This window comes from Schistocerca americana, chromosome 8, assembly GCF_021461395.2.
Source record: "Schistocerca americana isolate TAMUIC-IGC-003095 chromosome 8, iqSchAmer2.1, whole genome shotgun sequence".
NCBI lineage: Eukaryota > Metazoa > Arthropoda > Insecta > Orthoptera > Acrididae > Schistocerca > Schistocerca americana.
In genome coordinates this window covers 416536235-416562455 of record NC_060126.1, presented here as the reverse complement: position 1 = coordinate 416562455, position 26221 = coordinate 416536235, and the positions used below count along the sequence as shown (strand labels likewise).

General features: G+C 43.0%; 1 protein-coding gene across 2 annotated transcripts in view; it reads right to left on the bottom strand.

Annotated features, from left to right (window-relative positions):
* Positions 1–26221, bottom strand: part of LOC124546032 (mitogen-activated protein kinase-binding protein 1) — a 922513-nt gene that overhangs the window by 854288 nt on the left and 42004 nt on the right. The gene's annotated exons all lie outside the window — the stretch shown is intronic.

Here is a 26221-nt window from a genome sequence, read left to right as displayed (position 1 = left end):
TGTACTGTAAGCACGACGGTACGCGAACAGTGTACAAACTTAGCCTTTTTGGATATAGTTCCATCACCGGCCCGAAAGTCAATGATAGTGTCCCTCTGGACATCAGATAAACCGCTCCGTTTCCACATTACGACAACGACTGCACTGTTTGTCGCGTCCCCCCTGACATCTATATACACCTTCCACTGCCAGTGCTGTAGACTGCCGTCTGTGAGTTATTGCTCGTGGACATCGAACATACGCGGTGATCACTATGTGACTGGGCCACGTATTTGAAAAGTAAACTTTTCAATTATTTCCCATCTGATTGGGCTCAAATGTCAAGCATAACCCCCGCTTAACTTTGAGAATATGGTACATGGATGGCGGATCATCGAAAAATTTTACTGCTGACGTAAGACGACGTCTAACGCGCCAACATAATCGAAGATGAATATCTCGAACAGGCCTGTACCGTAGCCTTTGAACTGTTGCTTTAGAGTAAGAGTGACATATCTGTAGAGTTCTTTCCTAACGTGTCTCACTGACAATATTTTATTAAAACGTTGTTTCTACACAAAAGTTGAGGAACTCTTCTGGGTATTTCTACAGTTTCATTAATCTGCCACTGGTAATTAGATATATAGTGTGTCTTTCTCCTTTTTATGTGTTTCATACAAAAGAAAGCTCAGGTGAGTATTTTTCTGTTAGTCATCAGGTAGGGCATGGCATGACATTCTCGGGAGTCTGTGAGGCAGCTGATTGTATGTGCATCCTTCCAAATGAACAGTTACGATGTCGCTTCGAGGCGAAACAACTTGATAATTGTAAAGAAAAAAAATCTGTGATGGCTTGTAAGCCAAAAACCGGTTAGAGAAATAAATCAGTAGTCTAGAACATTCACAATTTTGCACTTCACATTTACAGTTACAAAAAAGTTATGGATTATATGAAATACCCGCCAGGTTAGTCGAGAGCGCTAATGCGCTGCTTCCTGCACTCGGCTAGGCGCGCCGTCTCCGGATCGAATCCGCCCGCCAGATTAACGACGAGGGCCGGTGTGCTGGCCAGCCTAGATGTGGTTTTTAGGCGGTATTCCACATCCCCCTGGGTGAATACCGGGCTGGTCCCCACGTCCCGCCTCAGTTACACGACTCAGACATTTGACACACATCCGCACTTTTCCATGATTTACACTAGACACAGACAGATGGGCTACTCTGATTGCGTTCCGGGGGGGGAGGGGGGGGGGGGAGGGGTGTCGGCAGGAAGGGCATCCGGCCGGCCCTTCAAATTAACATGCCAACTCCGATTTAACCACGCCGACCCCGCGCACAATGCGGGACAAAGGCGCAAGCGATAGATAGATAGAATGGATTATATGAAATCTCGAGGCCCATCGATTTCAACTCGATTGTGCAATAGGGTCTATGGTTCCCGCCTTAATAACCGGAAAAGAACATGACAACCGAATTAAACCTGTAAGCCCGAAATGTAAGCCACGTCCTTTAGTTTTGGGGACTGATGCTCCCAGAGACGGAATGGAACCGACAGCTAACGGCAAAAGTCTCGTGGCGAGCGAGCTACCGCTTCCGTGGGAACGGCAGCGTCCTATAGCGAAACGTCCTTGCGCGACGGCTTCTGCCTCGGAAGACTTCACACGGGGAACAGTGCCGCGTTCAGTGCTCCCGCGCCTCTGCGGAAGCGTTGCAGGGAAAGCCCGCGCGATCCGAGAGCGGGGTCAGCAAGTCGCAGGCGAGTCGGTCTTGGCCGCACTGCTTGACAAAGCACAGTTGCGCTGTTGGGCAATCCGAGAACCGGCAACTAAACCGACACCCCCGGGATAACAAGGCCGTTCAGCAGTGTTAGTGACGTCACACTAAGCGGCCCATAGCCGACGCAGCAGTCCACGGACACCTCCGTACAGACGCGCCTGATGCTAACAATCTTCTGTCCGTCATAAAGAAAGGAGCGAACTATAATTCGAACCAAAGGCCAAATTATACATATTCTTGTAAACAGCATAAAGGTTCATAACGAAATACCGATTACATATACGGGCAGGAATAAGTTTAATCGATTGAGGAACTTTGCCACTATTTTATAATTGTCAGAACACTATTTAGCTTTAAAACTCGCATACAGGTGGTGACAAATGCCAACTGACAGCAGGACTTAACATTTTCAAGCTATTACACTGAAAGTAAATTATCTTAAAAACTGTCATACATAGCAAAACCCTCACAACTTTCGTTTACAATAAGGTAACAAGAGTTCGCTTTATCTCATAAAAAACATGACTATTGTGAATTTACTCATATGTTCATGGTGACAGCTCTTTTCAAGAATTTTTACAAGTGTATCCCCAGTAATAAAGAATGGAAACAAAAGATAGATATCAAATATTCTCCTTTTAACATAGACATCACTGAACACAAGATTCTGTCTTGCACTGTGATACTAAGGGACTGCTCTTTCCTTTAAGAAAAGCCTGACAATTTGAAGTTCACTCTGCTATTGAAGATACACTTCTTGAAACAGTATTAAAAATGTTATGAAAGGTAAGGAAATGAAAAACAACCAAGTGCATTACATGTAAGAATGTCAGCAAAAGGCTGAGGCTCTCTTTACTTACCATTTTCAATCTCTCTACAGCTTTTCCACGTAGAAATCACCAACTGCAAGTCTCATTATTGCTGTCTGTTACTAACAAAGTGCTTTTCTATTTAGAAAACCTGATAATTTGATGTTCATTCTGGTACTGAAGATAAACACTTTTCAGAGAAGTTCTAGAACCTATTCCTGCCCGTATGTGTAATCGGTATTTCGTTATGAATCTTTATGCTGTTTACAAGAATATATATAATTTGGTCTTGGATCATATTACAGTCGGCTCCTTTCTGTATGACGGACAGAAGATCGTTAGCATCAGGCGCGTCTGTACGGAGGTGTCCGTGGACTGCTGCGTCGGCTATGGGCCGCTTAGTGTGACGTCACTAACACTGCTGGACGGCCTTGTTATCCCGTGGGTGTCGACTAAACTCGTCTCCAACGGGCTCTTGTTGCTCTCGAGAACTGAGGGCGACAGTCTGAATGCTGCATCTGAGAACAAGACCTACGTATCGAGTAGCGGAATTTTACAGCTGTCCTCTTTACGGTTTCGATTGCTGCCCGTCTGATCCGCAACGAGAAACCGAAGGTGTCGTTCTTGTATGTGGTGTTTATCGTATTGACACGAATACATTCAGCATATTTCCCCAAAAGTTTGGGAACAAAAAGTTACATTGCGGCTTATCTGGCGACCCTACGAACGCCGGTAACGTTTAGCAGAATAGAAGCTTCAAATGTAGCGTTCGTTCGTTCCTTCGAAGTAGTGTTTGCAAATTAATCCTTGCATATGATGTAACACTGTAACCTATAACTGCCCACGTCGTGTTGTGCCGACTCCACTGTAGCTTGAATTGATTTTTAAGTTTGTTTTATATTCCCGACTTCTAATTTCACCACACAAGTCTCCAGGGTTGAGCAGTTATTGGCCGATGATGACGCGCAATACAGTTTGTTAAAGCGGAGTTCGCCGTTATTAATTAATTAATAATTTTATTACTCGTACAGAGACTCAACGTTCCTTTATTTAACAGCGCGTCGTCAAAAGAAGTATGAAAATGCTAATGTCCTTGCAATACATAATGTCGACTATTGAGTTAAAGTTCGTACCTATTTTGCCATTTTAGAGAAGAGAAACCTTAAGCGCTTCTGCTTCTATAGCCTCAGTATCAAATGTTCACTAATTTCAATTTACTTCCTATCTCAGTTCAGTATTTAACACAAATTATACATCAATGTCATTTCAGAGATTTACGTCGGTTCCACACTAACGGAATAACAAATAATTGTCATTTAACAAAACTTTTATTAATAACCCTTTTTCTTATGACGTAAATGTTAATGAATGATCGCTATCTAGGAGGAAAGAGGGACTGATCCTAATCATAAGATAATAGCTTTTAATGAACACGCGATCGTTAATTAAATAAAAAGTCACGTTCAAGGATGATATGCGAACAACTTTCGTTACGTCCGTTTTCACGTATCTGTCAAAACTAATCCTGTCGCCCACAATTCAAATTAACACTGACGTTAACCCCTTTTGTCGGAACATCGAATCGTAACTATTATGTGAAAGTTTATTATAGTCCCCGAATTAATTCCTTTCAGATACGCGCACGACCGAACAACAGAACGGAACAAAAACGACTTGTTTTAACAACCGAACAACGCAATGACGTTACATTACGACAATGTCCGCCCAATGAACATCTCTTTGACTTTATCTTTTCTACTCTGTTTAATTAAATTATTCATAATTACAATTTATTCAGCTATTTAACGAAAACATCTAACAAAAAATAAAATAAATTTATCCCAACGTAAAAGATCCGTTATAAACCGCCTGACTTTTGACATTTCATTCGTTGTTGCTGTTGGTGTGGTCGACGTCGTTCAGTTCACAGCTTGATTTAATGCAGTTGTCCGCCCTAATCAATCCTGCGCATGCACGCTCATCTCCTAGTAACTACTACAACCTACATCCGCTTTAACTATAGTCCGATTAAAATTACTTGATAGTTGATACTTCACGCGTTGGAGCCTGGCTTCCTCCAGAGCACTCGTCACGTCCGAACCGTTCGCCGTTGCCGAACTGCCACAGCAATTAGTTCGCTTCCTGTTTCTTGTCTAGCTTTCTTTCTTGAAGTGTTTGGTTCCCGAATCCTTGGTCCGGCCCTTTTATTTTGTACTTCATCACACATGATAACCACACCAAAAACAAAGCGCGCACCCAACAATGATGTTACCCACAAACTTTTCACACACAGCTCTAACCATATGCTACAAAATCCTTCCGCACAAGATGCGATTCAGCGTCATTTATACCGTTATAATAATTATCAGAGGCTGGCTTACATTAGATAAGCTTCCCACGACATTGCATGAGGCGAAATTTTTGATGGCTGTCAATCACTGCAACTGGGTAGCCAGAGTCATAAAAACAACCGCCTTTTGCAGTGTGTAATGACGTAGCGTAGGGGTTAGCGTATGAACGTCACGTGAAGATCGAAGGTTCGAATCTTGTCAAATGCAGCGAAATTTTTTTATTTTTGTAACTGTAAAAAAAACATTTTTCAAAAGTAGACATGATTGTCTTAATGGGACTGCCGCGATCGTTCTTTAAATAAAAATGGCATTTCAGTCTTTGATCGCTATTTTTTATTTTCAATGACCGGTTTCAGGCTAGCTGCCCATCTTTTCTGTTAGAGAAAGTTACAAATTTAATTAACAAGAGAGATATAGTTACTGACAGAAATATCTTAGTTTACAAAAAGAAATTTTGGAACGTATTAAATGCCAACATACCACATAGTAAGTTACAGAGTAACTTGTCATCCAGAACTATCGGTTCGCTGTCATAACTAAAATAAATTTTAATCTGTTAAAACCTTAAATCGCAGTTTTGGAGAAAACTGATTGGTAACAGTAAAAAGTGCCCTTTACCTATAAGAATTATGGATGTTATTTTTTCACCGTACATTTTAAAGGCGAATATACTTTTTAATAAAACAATTTTTAAAGTAATAACATATGAATAATCTGTTTTTTTAGTGGACCATGAACCGAAATAAATTACACTAATTTAAATTTTTTTTATAAAGAAACTTAAAAATATAATTAAAATGTAGATATTCTTTCGAAAATGTGCGTTTCCTCTTCTTTGTATTGATTGGAGGTGGAGAGGATTTACGTCAGAACGTATACAGCGCCACGCCAAGTCCTCTTCCGCCGCGCCCCATTCACCGCAGCTTGTTCTTACTGGAGCGTGCTGTTACATTCAAGAGTAAGCCTAAAACAGGTCTTTAAAAATCTCATAATAACTCCTGTGCATAAAATCACTTTGCTCATTAAGTATTAGGTCTGGGTTTTTTCTTTGATGAGCGTATATTTCAATCTCTTCGAGCACGTTGAGATAGAGACTTTTTGAAGCTTTATGTAGAACCTCCATTTGTTCATTTATATTACTCACTTCATGTTTACTATCTTTTACATGTGCTCCAAATGCTGTTCGACTGCTATGACTGCAATGTTCCCTGTATCGAATTTCAAAATTCCGCCCTGTTTGTCCTATATAATAACTGTCACATTCAGCACATTTGATCTTGTATACTCCGGAATTATTGTATTTCATTTGTTTTGTCGTTGCTGGTTTATGTCTGAGTTTATGTGCCATTTGCCCTTCATTCTGGAATGCCACAGCGATGTTTTTTGGAAAGACACACGCCCTTTGCATGTCAGGGTGACAAACTTCTTCTTAACTCTAATTTTCCTAGAATCGTTACTGATACCCGCGGATTTGTTTTTGATCTTGTTCAAATGGTTCGAATGGTTCTGAGCACTATGGGACTCAACTGCTGAGGTCATAAGTCCCCTAGAACTTAGAACTACTTAAACCTAACTAACCTAAGGACAACACACACACATCCATGCCCGAGGCAGGATTCGAACCTGCGACCATAGCGGTCGCGCGGTTCCAGACTGTAGCGCCAGAACCGCTCGGCCACCAGCGGCCGGCTTTGATCTTGTTAAACATAGGTGTAACATCTTGTGTCCTACATCCATTAGCTGCTATTACTTGCTTAATAATACCTAGTTCTTTCTGCAACTCATCTTCCTTTAGTAGAAATCTCAGGGCTTTGTTGCACATTGCATGAAAGTACGCTCTTTTATGCTGTGCCGGGTGGTGCGACGTCGCTACTATGATGTTGTCGGACCAAGTGTCTTTTCTATAGACGAAGAAACGTGCCTACCTCCCTCCTTTCTGACGGTCAAATCTAAATAGTTAATCGCCCCATTGTTTTCCATTTCTAGCGTGAATTGAATTTTTGGATGCTGCTCGTTTAAAACTTTTAGTAATTTCCTCTACTTCTTCTTCTTTCCCTTTGAATAATAAAGTAGTGTCGTCAACATAACGCCCGTAATAAATTAACTTCTCCTTACTTTCTGGAAAAGAGCTGAAAACTTTGTTCTCAAAGTCATTCATAAAAATTTCAGCTAAAATGCCTGATAGACTGTTTCCCATAGCTAAACTTTCATCTTGATGAAAGTATTAAAACTCAAAGTGAACTCTTGCAGGATCTTTTTCCGACCGCAGCTACGTCAGAGATTTGATGTTTTATCGGATTCCTGATATTTAAGCTAGCTACATTGTGAAATTGTTGTACAGGAAAATCCCGCTTCATCGCTACCTCGGAGATGCTATGGTCCATCGCTCGAGAGCCGACTATAACACCACGTTCAAACACACTTAAATCTTGATAACCTGCAATTGTAGCACCAACAATCGAACTAACAACTGCGCCAGACACTTCTTGTCTTATATAGGCGCTGCCGACCGTAGCACCATATTCTGCCTTTTTACATCTCTCTGTATTTGAATACCTATACGTATACCAGTTTCTTTGGCGCTTCAGTGTATTTGCCTCGGAAAATATATTTACACGACCTCATGTTGATTCTAACATCGTGTGAACCATTTTTGTGACTTTTTCTGTGCTTGGGATCTAGTGGTTAATGATCAGAAATCTTATTACGAATATTAACGACAGACTGGCTCTAAAAATCGTTTTACTAATTTTGCGATTAATGAAATCACACAAAATTAGTTGCCATTTCAAAATTTTACGATTCTTATTAAGCTTGGCACCTAAACACACCTACTTGTCACATTACTATGCACTGGTTATGTCACAAGAGATAGAGCTCGCGACCGACGGAGAAGAAACCAAGCAAGGTAAGCAAGCTGCCTGTAGTTGCCCTAGGGAAAGTGATCGCAGATATTTCTTGCTAAAATCCACCGTGTTTGATAATTCCGGCACACATTTAAAGTGGATACTTTCATTTATTCTGTAACCCGCTGGGTAGCTTATGGGTGTCAAATCTGCGTTTACTTTGAGATATTTTATACCACCGACCCTAATATTCGTCACACTTGGTATCCCCATGCGTGAATGTGTGGCAGGTTACATTTTGAACAAGTGCTTTTGTAGACCTCAACATTCGTTGTACTTAGCATCTTCGTGTGAGGAAAAATACACTACTGGCCATTAAAATTGCTACACCAAGAAGAAATGCAGATGATAAACGGGTATTCATTGGACAAATATATTATACTAGAACTGACATGTGATTACATTTTGACGTAATTTGGGTGCGTAGATCCTGAGAAATGAGTACCCAGAACAACCACCTCTGGCCGTAATAAAGGCCGTGATACGCCTGGGCACTGAGTCAAACAGAGCTTGGATGACGTGTACATGTGCAGTTGCCCATGCAGCTTCAACAAGATACCACAGTTCATCAAGAGTAGTGACTGGCGTATTGTGACGAGCCAGTTGCTCGGCCACCATTGACCACACGTTTTAAATTGGTGAGAGATCTGGAGAATGTGCTGGCCAGGGCAGCAGTCAAACATTTTCTGTATCCAGAAAGGCCCGTACAGGACCTGCAACATGCGGTCGTGCTGAAATATAGGGTTTCGCAGAGATCGAATGAAGGGTACAGCCAAGGGTCGTAACACATCTGAAATATAACGTCCACTGTTTAAAGTGCCGTCAATGTGAACATGAGGTGACCGAGACGTGTAACTAATGGCACCTCATACCATCATGCCGGGTGGTACGCCAGTATGGCGATGACGAATACACGCTTCCAATGTGCGCTCACCGCGATGTCACCAAATACGGATGCGACCATCATGATGCTGTAAACAGAACCTGGATTCATCCGAAAAAACGTCGTTTTGCCATTCGTGCACCCAGGTTCGTCGTTGAGTACACCATCGCAGGCGCTCCTGTCTGTGACGCAGCGTCAAGGCTAACCGCAGCCATGGCCTCCGAGCTGATAGTCCACGCTGCTGCAAATGTCGTCGAACTGTTCGTGCAGATGGTTGTGTTGAAAACGTCCCCATCTGTTGACTCAGGGATCGAGACATGGCTGCACGATCCGTTACAGCCATGCGGATAAGATGCCTGTCATCTCGACTGCTAGTGATACGAGGCCCTTGGGATCCAGTAAGGTGTTCCGTATTACCCTCCCGAACCAACCGATTCCATATTCTGCTAACAGTCATTGGATCTCGACCAACGCGAGCAGCAATGTCCCAATACGATAAACCGCAATCGCGATAGGCTACAATCCGACCTTTATCAAAGTCGGAAACGTGATGGTACGCATTTCTCCTCCTTACACGAGGCATCACAACAACGTTTCACCAGGCAACGCCGGTCAACTGCTGTTTGTGTATGAGAAATCGGTTGGAAACCTTCCTCATGTCAGCACGTTGTAGGTGTCGCCACCGGCGCGAACCTTGTGTGAAGGCTCTGAAAAGCTAATCATTTGCATATCACAGGATCTTCTTCCTGTCGGTTAAATTTCGCGTCTGTAGCACGTCATCTTCATGGTCTAGCAATTTTAGTGGCCAGTAGTGCACCTTTAAACAGCGGTAATTTTAATAGCAAGCATTAAACCCTCATTCTTTACACTATCTGCCGGCCGCGGTGGTATAGCGGTTCTAGGCGCTCAGTCCGGAACCGCGCGACTGCTACTGCCGCAGGTTCGAATCCTGCCTCGGGCATGGATGTGTGTGATGTCCTTAGGTTAGTTAGGTTTAAGTAGTTCTAATGTCTAGGGGACTGATGACCACAGATGTTTAGTCCCATAGTGCTCAGAGTCATCTTTTTACATTATCTCGAGAACAACAGGGACATGTTAGAGCACGCAACTCGTCACTTTGCGTTTCTCGGACGGCCCAGAGCTATAAGAGACGACAGATAGCGCGGGCACGGCGGCCCGCTAGAAAGGGCGTGACATTAGTCGCTTTAGCTTTCTTTTGCTGCGAAAGTCTTGGCACTAGTGGTCGCGTCCGCCGCGGTATACCCCTAGCGGAGGGGACCAGACGGCGCCAGGGCGACGGGCTATTAATTGGCTAGTGTGAAGGCGAGCGGCGCGAACAATGCCAGTGTTGATGATCCGGCGGCGGCGGCAGAGACGGAGGCGCCGCCTTTCCTTGGGCGGATACGGCGTCGGTGGAAATTACCGTAGCGCGCTACTCGCTCCCTGCTGGCTTTATTGAGTTAGCACGAGGCTCTGGCGCCTCCACCGGCCGCGCTGGTGCTGCCTAGTCCGATGCCACAAGCAGAGCGGAATCATTCCTTAGAGGAAGAACTAACGTACTGTGAAAGGGTCAAACAAAAACCCGCATCCAAACTGTATTTCAGCACAATTGACTAGATCCGTCAGCTAATTTATACAACCTAAGGTCGTCCTCACAAGGGACGTGTTTCTCATTGTGAAGCGCGTCAGACGTGATACCCATCGCGCTTGGTTCACTCTTAGGAACGAGCTGGCACTTGAAATGGGACGTTTTCCTTATTGTGATTTACGACCGTGGAGCTTTTCAGTGGCAAATGTTGGCTGTATCTGGCGCGCAAATCACACAGTTTATGAATATGGGCGCGGGTAAAAGTATGTTAGCTCTATTGAAACGCACATTTTCTGCCTTTTCCATATGCTAGCCATGTTCTGTCTGTAGTACACACAAATAAAAACGTCAAAACCCAATAACAAATAGTAGGCCAACACGAAAGTAGCCAGGTCGAGTCAGTAAGGACTTCGGATTTTATAATTTTCATTACAAATAGTATGATACAAATTTACAACACCCTTCTACGTAAAATAAACATTATTTCAGGCACTGAGAACCATAAAGGACTAATACACAGCGTCGTCGACTTTGAGATTGTAACGCGTATGCATGTCCCTGAGACATGTTGATCTTACGGTGAACCAGTTTTATCAGTGCTGCACCCGTACCCTGCCTATATACGAACATTTGCGATATGCTGTCTAATCGATTCCGATATTGTCTTCCATACGGGACCAAAGCACAAATTTTCATTTCTGTAGGGTCCGTTACTGGCTGCACCGATGCCCACTGATTCATAAAAAATGGAAGCTACTGAAGCAATGCCCACCGTAACCTTACGTTCACTAATTTGAGCACTGCACATTGTAAACTAGACTGCTAACAACCTCACTACCATACCAAAAGTCAGTGTTCGAGGAAACGATGCACATTTCCGACATTTTTAATGATGAACTTTTAAACAAGTTGCCATAAATTATTGTTTACAGGGATATATGTTTCATTCGAGCCATGTACCTTCAAGTCACATCGAAAGAGCCGACAATTTCTTTTTACTCCACATTTTGCAGATACTTAGCAAAATGTAGTGCCCAAATACCTAAGTGGAAGGCAAATATCAACGGTGAAACATAAAGACTTAACAAAACTACTAGATCAAATTTGAAACATAGACTTCACAAAACTAATTTCATGCGTGAAGTGAGCAGGCACTTTTATCTGAACTTCAAAAGCCAAAGAACGTGCTTACTGAAAATCATGAAGCGAGGACCATGATGATTTGGGATACGTTACAATCGTGTGTGTGGTGCATTTAGTATATGTTCTTTATGTTCTGTTTCTAGTTTCAAATTAATTACAAGCTACACAAGGCGCTATTGCCACTAGCCTATATGTGAAAATTTTGTGGATAACAATAATAATAATCCTAAATACTAATAAAATTGTGGTTCTCAGTGCCACATTTCATCGTCCTCACTTCTTAGTAAATCTCTGAGGCCACTCTTGCTATATTAATGCTCTTATTCAGTATCAGAATTTTTAGAACATGTCAAATACGATACTTGAAACAAGAAAGTGCAAAATCTCCCTTCTGTAGGCCGCAGGTCTTCGTGTTCGCATATCTCCGCAAACAATGTATGATCAAGAGTGTTTGCTTTATTCCTAGCACTAACTGGCTGGAATTATCTATTGCGTCTTACTAACATCTGAGCCCTGCAGTCAACACTTCTCTCTACCTGACTAATAAGGAAGTAAGACATTATGCGCACAAGGCTGTTCCAGCCTGTGCAGATTTTGTATGGTACTGTTGCTAGATGTAAGAGGCACATTCATCAACTTCAGTGATGATCACATTACATCTACATGGTTACTCTGCAATTCACACTGAAGTGCCTGGCAGAGGGTTCACCGAACCATTTTCATATCACTTCTCCACCATTCCACTCTCGAATGGCGGGTGGGAAAAGGAACACCTAAATCTTTTCGTTCGAGCTCTGATTTCTCTTATTTTATGATGATGATCATTTCTCCCTACGTAGGTGGGTGTCAACAAAATATTTTCGCATTCGGAATAGAAAGTTGGTGATTGAAATTTCGTAAATAGATCTCCCCGCAAAGAAAACCTCCTTTGTTTCAGTGACTGCCACCCCAACTCGCGTATCATATCAGTGACACTCTCACTCTTATTGCGCGATAACACGAAACGAGCTGCCCTTCTTTGCACTTTTTCGATGTCCTCCGTCAATCCTACATGGTAAGGATCCCATGCCGCGCAACAATATTCCAGCAGAGGGCGGAGGGAAGTGTAATGTAGGCTGTCTCTTTAGTGGGTTTGTCGCATCTTCTAAGTGTTCTGCCAAAAAAGCGCACTCTTTGTTTCGCCTTCCCCATAATATTATCTATATGGTCTTTCCCATTTAAGTTGCTCATAATTGTAATTCCTAGGTATTTAGTCGAATTGACAGCCCTTAGATTTGTGCGATTAATCGTATACTCAAAATTTATCGGATTTCTTTTAGTACCCATGTGGATGACCTCGCACTTTTCTTTGTTTAGTGCTAACTGCCACTTTTCGCACCAGCTCTCTCAACTCAAGGTGTGTATGTACGGCTACCCACAAAATGGTAAGAATTAAGGTGAACTGCAGAACCATGTGGTTTCTCAAGTCTGCATTCACCAATAACGTCACAGAAGAAGATTATTCGATCGCGAAGTGAACTCCACAGTTTAATCGTAGTCCCTAGTGATCCATTTGCGTATTTACTTTGATAGTTTGTACACGCCTCGATCCTCTTTACGGCTTTTTTTTTTCTTTAAAGACCAAGGGGAGTTTGAAACAACTTAAACCTCTCAGCTTTCGCGTTTTGATTACTTTTTCATAACGGCTCGACAGTCTCACTTGCAAAGTTATGGGCGAGGAATTTTAAAAACGTTTCGCTGTATTTGTGAGAAGCCGGGAGAGAAGCGCGCCAGCCATCGCCGTGAGTGAGAGCTTTTTCCGCTGCGCCGACTGCTTGACGGACTACCCGCTCTGGAGCGCAGGGAATTTCGATTCACGTCGAGGCCAATTTAATTTGCATTCTTTCTGCCTTTCAGCTCCGCCATTTCTGTGGACCGCGCTTTCTATTCCCACTCTTCACCGCATAATGCAGACACAGCCATTCCTTGGAAGGAAGAACGAGCTGAGAAGAATATTGCACGGACAATTGTACACTTGTCTGCGGAGCGCTTACACCACCATTCGCCGGAACCGGTAAGAAGTTGAATGATGAATGTGCTAGCACAGGATTTCCACAGCTTAGCAGCAAAGTGACAGTCGATTACGGCTGAGAAAAAACATGATATCGGCTTTGTGACAACTGTCATGTTTCGCTTTTTCGTACGGACCCAGGTGGCACATTGATGTGGAACAGCGGATTCGTATCGAGGGAGTAGCGTTCAGTTCTCATGCACCCATCCTAGTTTAAAGGAAAGAAAACCACTTCAGGGCCACGGATGCCTCGTTGCCTACTTTCTAAAACATAACTGCTGTATTGTCTTGCCCTTACTGATCTCGCTGGCGTTATGTACGGTTTTTCTTTTCTTTTCTGCAGCGCCCTGACTTCTGGCACGTAACATAATAGATGTTAAACAGGGAACTGATTTGTATCTCTGTTAATCCACTGCGGATACGGAACAACGGTTAGTCAAATATTTACCAAGGAAAATCGCCAAACAGCCGTATGCTTTGAGAAGTTATTTTATTTAGACAACCAGTTTTGGCTTCTCATTAATACCATCTGCATGCCCCTATGTATGGTTCAAATGGCTCTGAGCACTATGGGACTTAACTTCTGAGGTCATCAGTCCCCTAGAATTTAGAACTACTAAAACCTAACTAACCTAAGGACATTCACACACATCCATGCCTGAGGCAGGATTCGAACCTGCGATCGTAGCGGTCGCGCGATTCCAGACTGTAGCGCCTAGAATCGCTCGGCCACCCCGGTCGGCTGCCCCTATGTATTTCATGTACATAAAATCGTATACAGGGTGTTACAAAAAGGTACGGCCAAACTTTCAGGAAACATTCCTCACACACAAAGAAAGAAAATATGTTATGTCGGCATGTGTCCGGAAACGCTTACTTTCCATGTTAGAGCTCATTTTATTACTTCTCTTCAAATCACATTAATCATGGAATGGAAACACACAGCAACAGAACGTACCAGCGTGACTTCAAACACTTTGTTACAGGAAATGTTCAAAATGTCCTCCGTTAGCGAGGATACATGCATCCACCCTCTGTCGCATGGAATCCCTGACGCGCTGATGCACCCCTGGAGAATGGCGTATTGTATCACAGTCGTCCACAATACGAGCACGAAGAGTCTCTACATTTGGTACCGGGGTTGCGTAGACAAGAGCTTTCAAATGCCCCCATAAATGAAAGTCAAGAGGGTTGAGGTCAGGAGAGCGTGGAGGCCATGGAATTGCTCCGCCTCTACCAATCCATCGGTCACCGAATCTGTTGTTGAGAAGCGTACGAACACTTCGACTGAAATGTGCAGGAGCTCTATCGTGTATGAACCACATGTTGTATCGTACTTGTAAAGGCACATGTTCTAGCAGCACAGGTAGAGTATCCCGTATGAAATCATGATAACGTGCTCCATTGAGCGTAGGTGGAAGAACATGGGGCCCAAGCAAGACATCACCAACAATGTCTGCACAAACGTTCACAGAAAATCTGTGTTGATGACGTGATTGCACAATTGCGTGAGGATTCTCGTCAGCCCACACATGTTGATTGTGAAAATTTACAATTTGATCACGTAGGAGTACATACTGACGAAACTAAAATGAACTCTAACATGGAAATTAAGCGTTTTCGGACACATGTCCACATAACATCTTTTCTTTATTTGTGTGTGAGGAATGTTTCCTGAAAGTTTGGCCGTACCTTTTTGTAACACCCTGTATATCGATATTTGTATAGTTCGAGCCATCAATATCTGGATTCCCTTAATTCTTTTTTTGAGTGTTTACTTCGGAGATTTGACAACAAGTCTTCGAAAACTCAAAAAACGAATTAATAGCATCCAGATATTGATGGCTCCAGTTATGCAAATATAGATATATCTGACTGTACAGCGGAGATGCTGGGTCGCAGATAGGTACAACAAAAAGACTGTCACAAATACATAAAGCTTTCGGCCATTAAGGCCTTCGTCAACAATTAACGTGTACACACACACACACACACACACACACACACACACACACACACACACACACGACCGCAGTCTCAGGCAATTGAAACCACACTGCCTGAGACTGCAGTCGTGTGTGTGTGTGTGTGTGTGTGTGTGTGTGTGTGTGTGTTGATGAAGGCCCTAATGGCCGAAAGCTTTATTTATTTGTGACAGTCTTTTTCTTGTGCCTATTTGCAACACAGCATCTACAATATATAGTGAGTAGCAACTTTCCTTTTCATAATATAGTTACACTCCATCCTGGATTTTCCATTGTTTGATACATCTGATTGTCTACACATGGAGTACATAGGGGCCTGAAGATGGAATTAATGAGATGCTGAAACTGGTTGTCTAAATAAATAAAATAACTTACCAATACATATGGATATTTGGCGATCTTCCTTGGTAAATAAATGGTTTGTATCTGGTTGGGATGATAAAAAGTTGCAGGAGGCACACAGTTCTTTCCACAGTCCATTGCGTATCTTAATATACATCAATAACTTGACGCTACAAATGGAAAGTGGCTCAACATTTTATTACCTTGGGTATGACAAATTTTATTGTGAAAGACGTGGAATAAAATGTAAATGATTTTGGAAATTGGGTAGTGGTTAACATTAACTCGTGGTTTATAGATAATGGCTTTATATGTGTGACATTTGAAACATTACAGACTCGTTAAAAATTAATCCTTTGAAATACTAAAACGATTTTACAAGAAGTTTACCGTCAATATTCTTTGCACTCGAAACAAAAATCGATATTCTTTGCACTCGAAACAGAAATCGAACCTGTTTTCATGAGACATACTGAATCGCAGACGAAGTGATCGACGTAGTATGTCCAAATGCTCAATGATCATGGTGACACCTAAGCGACAGATGGTAATGTCAAGATCGGAATACTAAATCCATTCATTCGAAATTGCTCCACGGAAGATACCAGCGCATTTCCTACTTTCGACTATCGTACGGATGCCGAGAAAGGCAACACACGGAAATAAGTAAACGCTGAATTTACTTGCTGTGATGTCCGTTAGATTCTATATTGATTATACTGTGTACAGCTGTAAACGCAGATTGCACTTTGATGGTATCAGATTTAAGTGTGAACGCAGACGACTATTAATTACATTTCTGTCAGATAGGCACTTCAAATCTCCAGAGTCCGCTGTATAATTTTATAAGGATTACTTTACCCCTTCAGGCGCACACACTATAGTACACACTCAAAACCGATAATCGTAAAAAGATTACGACAAAGATTGAAGTGCTACAGGTCCTAATTCGGGAGTTTAGTACTTCTACGTTAATGAGTCAATGAAAACGCCAGTATTGTATTAATACACATTGACAGGAAATTCATGCCATGTTAAAATTATAGCCCACCTCCGTGACGTCTGTGGTGACTGTCAGAACGAATAAGTACAATAAAATATCAAGCAACGTCTCCACTAACTTGAAGATCTACAATAAGCGAGGTATTATACATTTTTGGCAAAACTTTATAGTATCATAAGGTAGAGTAAAAATCAAGAAACAGAAGTTCGTGTTGATAAGGATATAAGTCAATAGCTTTGAAATCAATTAAATTTGCTGAAATGAAATCATTTGGTCACTGGGGATGGAATCAATGGAGATGCGATGAAATGAAATGGTATCGGTGCAGACCGTTCAAATAAGCTGAACCGACAATGTAACAAACGTGTTTCCTCCCAACGTTCTATGCTCGAAAACTTTTGGCGTTAAACCCCTACGTTTGCTGCACTACACTTTCAACAGTCATGTTCTTTCAATCAACGCATACGAAATTTAGAATTAATTTAGATTGTGAGGACATCAGGCATTTCATACAATACGTTAATTAAAAAAGCTTAATCGTTAGTGAGACTGCAAATCTGTAATGAGGAAAAAAAAGTCCTGATTAAGACAAGTCACAGGTTGCAATGCTCGAGACTGCCTCGCTGCTTCCATCAGAAATTAAAAGTTTCCCCACTGGTGCTACGGGAAACTTCGCAGGTTAATTTTACTTACTACTTTCGCTCAACGAGCCAAGTACCATTAAAATGTCTCCCGGCGCTGTATTTCGGAAAGAGAAAATGCTGGGCAAGGTGAGAAATTCTACCACCCTTTCTCCCATACAGAACACATTCACTGCGTTCCACATTACTCCTTTGCCAAAGCACTTAAGATAACATCATACACAGAAACTACGAAGGTCAGTGTTATGCTATTCTGTCGGTACAACCACAACAAGTGACTGATTGTAAACGGAGGTCAGTTGTGTAGGTAATGCACGTATTTCAATTCAGACATACTGGGTAAGGCTATCCAGCTCATCTTTAAGTGGGTTTTAGAATAGTTTTTCACGCTTCTCTCAGCAAAAGTTGATCTGACCTCCAAGATGATCTACAACAGTACCAGATCTGTACGCCGGCAAATACGCTACAGTGGCTTCACTTCCTTGTAATCAATGAAAGTTATTACAAATAAATGCAATTTGCTTTCGGTTGCCCTAACATCAGGAGCAAACGTACCGCATGTGAGAAATGGACTGGATGTATTCACTCTTACACAAAGTAAGAACATTATTATAATACTGGATTAACGGTCTGAAACACACTCCGCTAAAGATAATATAGTTAGTCGTCCGCATGAGGAATAATTCGAGTTGAGGAATGTAAGAGACTAATAAAACTTTGAAGCAGCACGTCGCTACGGGAACGTTTACAAGCGAATATCTTAATTTAGAGAACATCACAGCTCGTTCAATTCTTTACAAGACATCATCAATCGTCATAAATTGATTGTTCAAAATTCTTGGGTGCATACTGATCAGAACTCGAACTGAAAATCACTTATTACTGGTCTTCTCAAACGCTTGAGTTCAGTAACACTTGCTCTAGGCGTAACTGCTGATTCTGTTGGTGAAATCATCAGAAAATTATCTAACTTGAATATTTCCATTCAATGATGTCACACGGAATAATTTTCAGGGGAAATATCTCACAAAGACAGAAAATAACCATTGCACAGAAAGGATGTCAGGTATACTTTCTCGAACTTCACGTGACGAACCATTTAAAAAATTAGGCGTGCTAACAGTCTCACAACACATTTACACTCTTATCAATTTTGCAGTGACGAATCACTGCTTTATTTAAAAATAATAGCAGCAATCAAAGATATAACGCTAGGAACAGAAACAGCTTCCCCACTATCAACAACTTCAACTACCAGACTACCGGACAGAAATGAGCAAAGTATACACCCATTAACGTATTTGGCTATCTCCCTTGTCAATTAACGGTGTTGGCGTAATGAAAATGTTAAATACATATAACTATCATTTTTGGGCAACGGCTTTGCCGCAGTGGATACACCGGTTCCCGTGAGATCACCGAAGTTAAGCGCTGTTTGGCGTGGCCTGCACTTGTATGGGTGACCAGCCAGCCGCCATGCTCTGTTGCCATTTTTCGGGGTGCACTCAGCCTCGTGATGCCAACTGAGGAGCTACTCGACCGAATAGTAACGGCTTCGGTCAAGAATACCATCATAACGACCCGGAGAGCGGTGTGCTGACTCCACGCCCCTCCTATCCGCATCCTCCTCGGAGGATGACACGGCGGTCGGATGGTCCCGGTAGGCTACTCGTGGCCTGAAGACGGGGTGCTTTTTGTAACAATCATTTTTAATCGGATGACTTCTGAGAAGCTTGTGTGGTTGTGATACTTCTATCAAAAGTTATTGTAGCTCAAGATTAAAATTTAAAAAATCCATTTACGTAAATGCAGCCATATTTTCACAGAGAAAATATATCTTATATGTGAACCTACTAACATGTTCCAAATAAATGCGAGTCGTCGCTAATGACGCATGGAACGTGTCGTAAACTATGCTGAATCAAACTTTCAGGACAGTTCAGAAAGTCAGCTGTGACGACACGAACGTTTGTTAGGTTCCCTTTTCTGACAGTATGCTTCGGCTCCATGACTGATCCTTGCAGTATCTAAACAAAATTTAAAGTATCTTAGTGTATTCCTGAAAAAAAAAGCACAGTACTTTCCAAAATTCAACACTGGTCGCACCTACGAATATATAAAAGGGTAGTCAAATCGACAAGAGGCAGTTGGGAAAAAAGTAAGTAAATAATTATTTCAAATGTAATCGCTGTAACTGTTAATAAATTTATCCTTCTGTAAGAAAAGACGGTCAATGCCTTAATGGGAAAATGTTTGCGGTTGCCTACGGAACCATAATTTTACGCGAGCGTCTACTTCTTCGTCCGAAGCAAATAGACGGCCACGAATGTCTGTCTTCAGGACGCCAAAAATATGGAAATCACATTTGGAGAGATTGGGACGGTGTGTAGGATGTGGGCGGACCCACATGTTGCCAATATTGTTTAACTACATTGCAGAAGTTTCGCTGGGAAGCCCTTACACATCCTCCACATAGTCCCGATCTCTCCCTATGTGATTCTCATATTTTGGAGCCCTGAAGACACACACATTCGTGACCATCGATTTGCTTCGGACGAAGAGGTGCACGCCTGGGAACAATCACGGTTCCGCAGGCAACAGCAAACCTATTTCCATGAAGGCACTGACTGTCTTTTCTCACAGTGGGATGCATGTGTTAGAAGGACATGGCGATTACTTTTGAAATAATAAACAATTACTTTTTTCCACCCGTCTCGTTTTCATTTGACTGTCCCGTATAAGTAAATAACGGAAGGAAGGCCATTACAAGCTGAGCACAAGCTAGGATTGGCAATGGAAGAGGAAGGAAATCGGTTGTTTACTAGGGAGCCAACTCAGCATTTTAGTGAAGCGATTTTAGGAAACCAAGGGAAACATACAGGGTGATTTAAAGGTCAAGTCCCATAGCACAAAGTCTACAATGGTGATTGAATAGTCTAGGTCCCTAGGACAAAGTCGTAATCAGGGATACGATAGGAACGATCATTCGAAGCAAAAAAGTCTATAAACATGTCATCTAAAATACATACCTTAAGAACTATGAACTCTTATTCATCTTTGAGACCGTGAAACAATCCCTTCTACTGCAAGCTTTCTGCTTCATCTTCGAGATTTTTTTTCACAATCTCTTCTACTCCAACCTCTTTGCTTTCCATACTGCGGCTGGAGTCAATATGGCCCAAAGCTAGAAAAAATTGACTAGTAAACGTAGTCTCCAAAATGCATACCTTAAGCGGGGTGGGAAGTCAAACGAGCCGACTTGGAGCAGGAGAGGAAACACAGGACATTTTAATTTCCACTGTCTATACGTTTACAAGTAAATTCATAAAACTTTGTAAGCGCGACCAGGAAGGATTCAGGATTCACACTCGTAGCTGCGGAAGTTCAAAAACATAGCAAAATAATTTTTTTACATGTGAAATTTCATCATTTTTTCACTTACTATTGGCTGCATTTGTTGCTTTTCTTCATAAGTAAGAGAGACTGTTCGATGAATTTTGCACAGCATACAAACCATACTTACAGGTGTCTGAAACTCTAGAATTTATTTAGTTTATGAATAAATGAATGAACTGTTACGTTTTAAACTTAATGTTTAGAAAAAAAATCAAATTTTGTAGTTAATTATCTCAATTTTTACCACAGTTTTTGGTAGATTTGGAGAATTCTAGAGTTTCATACACCTGTAAGTATGGTTTGTATGCTGTGCAAAATTCATCAAAGAATCTCTCTTACTTGTGAAGAAAAATGTACCTATAGCAACAAATGCAGCCAACAGTAAGAGAAAAAATGATGAAATTTCATATTTTTAAAAAAATTATTTTGTTATGTTTTTGCAGTTCCACTGCTATGAGTGTGAATCCTGAATCCTTCCTGGTCCTTCCTGGTCATGCTGACAAAGTTTTATGAATTTTATAAAGCACTCCGTCTTCAGGCCACGAGTGGCCTGCCGGGACCATCCGACCGCCGTGTCATCCTCAGAGGAGGATGCGGATAGGAGGGGCGTGGGATCAGCACACCGCTCTCCCGGTCGTTGTGATGGTATTCGCGATCGAAGCAGCTACTATTCGGTCGAGTAGCTCCTCAATTGGCATCACGAGGCTGAGTGCACCCCGAAAAATGGCAACAGCGCATGGCGGCTGGATGGTCACCCATACAAGTGCCGGCCACGCCCAACAGCGCTTAACTTCGGTGATCTCACGGGAATCGGTGTATCCACTGCGGCAAGGCCGTAGCCCAATTGTTAAATATAGACAGCAGATAATAAAATGTCCTGTGGTGCCTCTCCTGCTCCAAGGCGGCCCGTTTGACGTCCTACCCCCTTTAGAGCTGCAGGCACATGTTGAATAGCAGAGATGTGTTTCACAATAGCGAAGATGAACAAGCACTCATAGTTCTTAAGGTATACCCACGTTTAGTGGGCATTTTTTGCTTCGAATGAACGTCATATCCCTGAATACAAATTTGTCCTAGAGGCCAAGACTACTGAATCGTCTATATAGACTTTGTCCTATGGGACATGCCTTTTAAATCACCCTGCATATCGAGTGGCCGGTCAGGGATTTGATCCCCGATCCTCCTGAATTCGAGTTCAGCTCCTCACCACTGCGCTACTTTGCTTGGTAATCACAAATAATTCGTAGCTTGTCGTCTAGTGGATGGCGTCGCTGCCTCTAGATCACGAAGTCCCCGATTTAATTCCTGGTCGGGTTGTAGATTTTCTTCCCTCGGGTTCAAATGGCTCTGAGCACTATGGGACTTAACATCTGAGGTCATCAGTCCCATAGAACTTAAAATTACTTAAAACTAACTAACCAAAGCACATCACACACATCCATGCCCGAAGAACAATTCGAACCTGCGACCGTAGCGGCCACGCGGTTCCAGACTGAAGCGCCTAGAACCGCACGGCCACACCGGCCGGCTCTTCCCTCGGGGACTGTTTGCGTCAGCTATGAAGCGGCGCCATATCACTTAGCGTTGGTGTGTTCTCCTTGAATGATTGTCGCTGATCTCCACACATCACACAGATAGCACTATCGCCGGTAGACTCAGCTGATTCCTTTTCTAGGATAAAGTTTACGTCCGGTATGTGTTTGTCTGGTCGAGGTATCTTCAGCAGTACTTACTCCCATGGTTAAGCAATTTTCACATTGTTCCAGTATATGATTGCGCGAAAGAGGGCAATGTACGTTTGTATGTTGTAGTAGTAATAGTAGTAGTGTAGTAGTAGTAGTTGTTGTTGTTCTTGCTGCTGCTGTTGCAGCCTTCAATCTGAAGACTCGATTTGATAAAACTCTCCACGCTGCTTCCCTGCATTACAAAATTAACTATTCCTTGATCCCTGAGGAGATCTGTCCAATTTTAGTCAAATTGTATCATTAATATATTTTCTCCGCAAATAGATTTCTTACCTCTTTGATTATCCGAGGTATCCAAGTAATCTACAGAATCTTTCTGTACGCCACATTTAAAAAGCTTGTCTTCTCTTCTTGTACATACTGTTTACTGTCCACGATTCACTTCCACATCAGGCTACATCTCAAACAAATACTTCCATAAACGGTTCCTCATCACTTACATTTATACTGGTTATTGGTTTATAATAAATTTTACCTTTACTTCTGACGTTATCAGTTTTTTACTGCCCACAAGGTAAAAATATTCAATTACTTTAATGTCTCATTTCCTAATCTAATTCCCCCAGCATGGTTTAATTTAATCACACTACACTTCATTACCCTTGCTTTATTTCTGTTAAGGTTCACCTTACACCCTGTTACAAAGAAACTATTCATCCCATTCATCAACTGATCATGTCAGTGGAATGTCTTGAAGTTTTTATTTCCTCTTCCCCATCTTAAATTCATTTTCCAAATTTCTTGTTAGTTTCTAAAAATGGCTCCATCTATGGTCATCAGTCCCCTAGAACTTAGAACTACTTAAACCTAACTAACCTAAGGACAGCACACAACACCCAGTCATCACGAGGCAGAGAAAATCCCCGATCCCGCCGAGAATCGAACCCGGGAACCCGTGCGTGGGAAGAGAGACGGCTACCGCACGACCACGAGCTGCGGACTCTTGTTAGTTTCGTTTACTGTCTGCTGCCTGGAAAAACTAAATAAACGGAGGCAGTGCGGGGGGGAGGGGGAGAGGGGGTAGGCGAGCGGCTGTACGCCACAACTTAGTTTCACTGTCGACTCACCTTTTGCCTCTCTCTCATGTGCTGCGTCCGACTAGTAATTGCGGTCTGTCATTAGCAAAAGTCGTACATAACCTTTCGCTCCCAGTATTTCCCCCTGATAACTACAGAAATTTGTTTCAGTCAATATTGTCAAAAGCGTTTTCTAAATGTGCAAATGCTACATCAGCACACGGATAGTGCTCTTTGCTGTAGCCAGCAACACAGAGGGAGAGACTGTGTAGTCGCTTCCACGACCGGTGGCGCGACATAACTCGCAACAGGCGGCGAGTGCAGAACAACGAGCTAGAGATACTTCTGCCTTCGCCATGCGATCCAGTGTACTGCAGGGCAGAATAACGCTGTCCGCAGACCGACAATGAGTCTACTATTCGCCCCTACATGCTTATTAGACACGCACCGGTCATCATTCTGCTGACGACCTAGACTGCGGACCACGATTGTCTTTGGCGTTTGCCTCTGCTTGGATTTCTCGTAGGATTACGACGAGCTTGAACTTGACACATGGGCTTGAAGTATTTCATAGCGATCATAATTTGCGTAACCGAAGCCTGACCGAAGCTCTTATTTTACGCCGAATTCTTAACCTTAACAGAACTTGTAACTAGTTTTGGTGTTCAAATAAAGGGAATGGAAACACCGTTCTGACACTTTTTCACTGCAGTGAAAATGCCTCCATTGCTTCTACAAACAACACTGCTGACCAGTCCCGCAGGTGGTAGCAGTGTTGCTACATCAGTCAGACTTAGTTCGGTCTTGTGGACTAGCGGTAAAGCACGTGCCTGGAAACCGAAAGTTCGCGGGGTCGAATCCCGTCATACCACAAGATTTTTTTCAGCCTTGCTTTAACCTAGCTTTTACCTGTCAACGATGTGAGGATTAGCCAGGAACGACACGTGGTTACGTTTCCACACTAAACCTCGGCCCCCGTTTCCGCAGGATTTCCGGAGTAGGTTGACGGTACACAAAAGGTGTTCAATTGAAAGATTTGCACCAGGGCACTTGGCCATGCGAAACTTTAATTATTGTAGTTAGCCATAAAGGATGTACAGAGCTGAGCGATATTGCTCTCGTAACAACAGATAACAGCTCAGAATTGACCGCAATTGCGGTCTGCTGGCGGCAGCTAGACAGTGATGCGACGCGGCGACGGCGGTGTTTCTAATTCGGTCTGGAGAGGCCTCCTAATGACGACTGGTGCAGAGCGCTGGAGGCGAGCCAATGCCCAGGCTGACAGCGGTTGTCGCGGGCTCATCTGTTTCCGTAGAGGCCACTTAACGCTGACACACAGCACGCCGCCAGCCCATCGCTGCAACGGACACACCTATCTGCCCTCAAATACTGGCACGTCACCGACCTCACGTCATGTTGTTCTGCTCTACATGTGCCCTTCGATGCATACCCTAGAGCGGTTAGGAGGAGAATTCCTTTCACAGGAGTGAAACGGTTCATGGTGATCCGTCCTTCGGATGAAGAGTTTAAGTCCCCCTGGTGCTGCTCGAAAGGCTATGCGCCGTCACCGAATTTTACCCTGCCCCTTCTCCCATCGTCATCGAGCACCAACACTGCACTCACTGTACACAGACATCCATTAAACCCACCCACACTAAACAGATACACTTAACACACAAATCTAATAATTCGCGAAAGGAAAAGGCTATTTTGCGCAAATGAAAAAGATTGGTTGGTTAAAAAGAGGGGGGGGGGGGGGGGAGCAAGGACCAAACTGCTAGGTCATCGGTCCCTTCTTCCGATTAAAATAATCGAGACATACAAAACACAGCTGGAAGACAGGAAAAAAACCACAAGAATAACGCAATGGCAAACCACAGAGAGACGCAAGAGACATGAAGAGATCAAAACGCGAGAGCAGGTTACCATCGCTGGCTGGCCATGAGAATAAAAAGGAGAAGCCAGCCACTCTGCAGCACATTAAAACCTCCACCCTAAAAGCACTAGGCTGGAGGACACAGACGGACAGAGGACATGCGCTAAGACTTAGATCAAATGATAAAATCCACTATCACAAATAAAATGTAAAACTAAAGCTGCAGTTGAGGCATTGTGGCCCAACACCGAAGGCAGGGTGCTGGGAAAGTTAAAAGTCCGCCGCAGAGCGGCTAAAAGTGGGCAGTCCAGCAAGAGGTGGACGACCATCATTTGTGACCCACAGCGACATTGAGGTGGGTCCTCGCGACGGAGAAGGTAAAAAAGCATTAGCCACATATGGCCAATGCGGAGCCGGTAGGGGACAACTTGTTCCCTGCAAGAGGAGCGCATGGAAGACTTCCACACATTCGTAGTCTCCTTAATAACACACAGTTTGTTGTGCATACTGTTATGTCTCCCAAAGCAGAAAAACCCTGCGACGTAAGACAGAATGCAGGTCAGTTTCGGAGATGCCCATCTTCAGAAGCGGTTTCCGCGTAGCCTGTTTGGCCAGCCTGTCGGCAAGTTCGTTGCCTGGGATACCGACGTGTCCTAGGGTCCACACAAACACTGACTGACAGGACTGTGCCAGGCTATAGATGGTCTCCTGAATGGACGCTGCCAAAGGATGG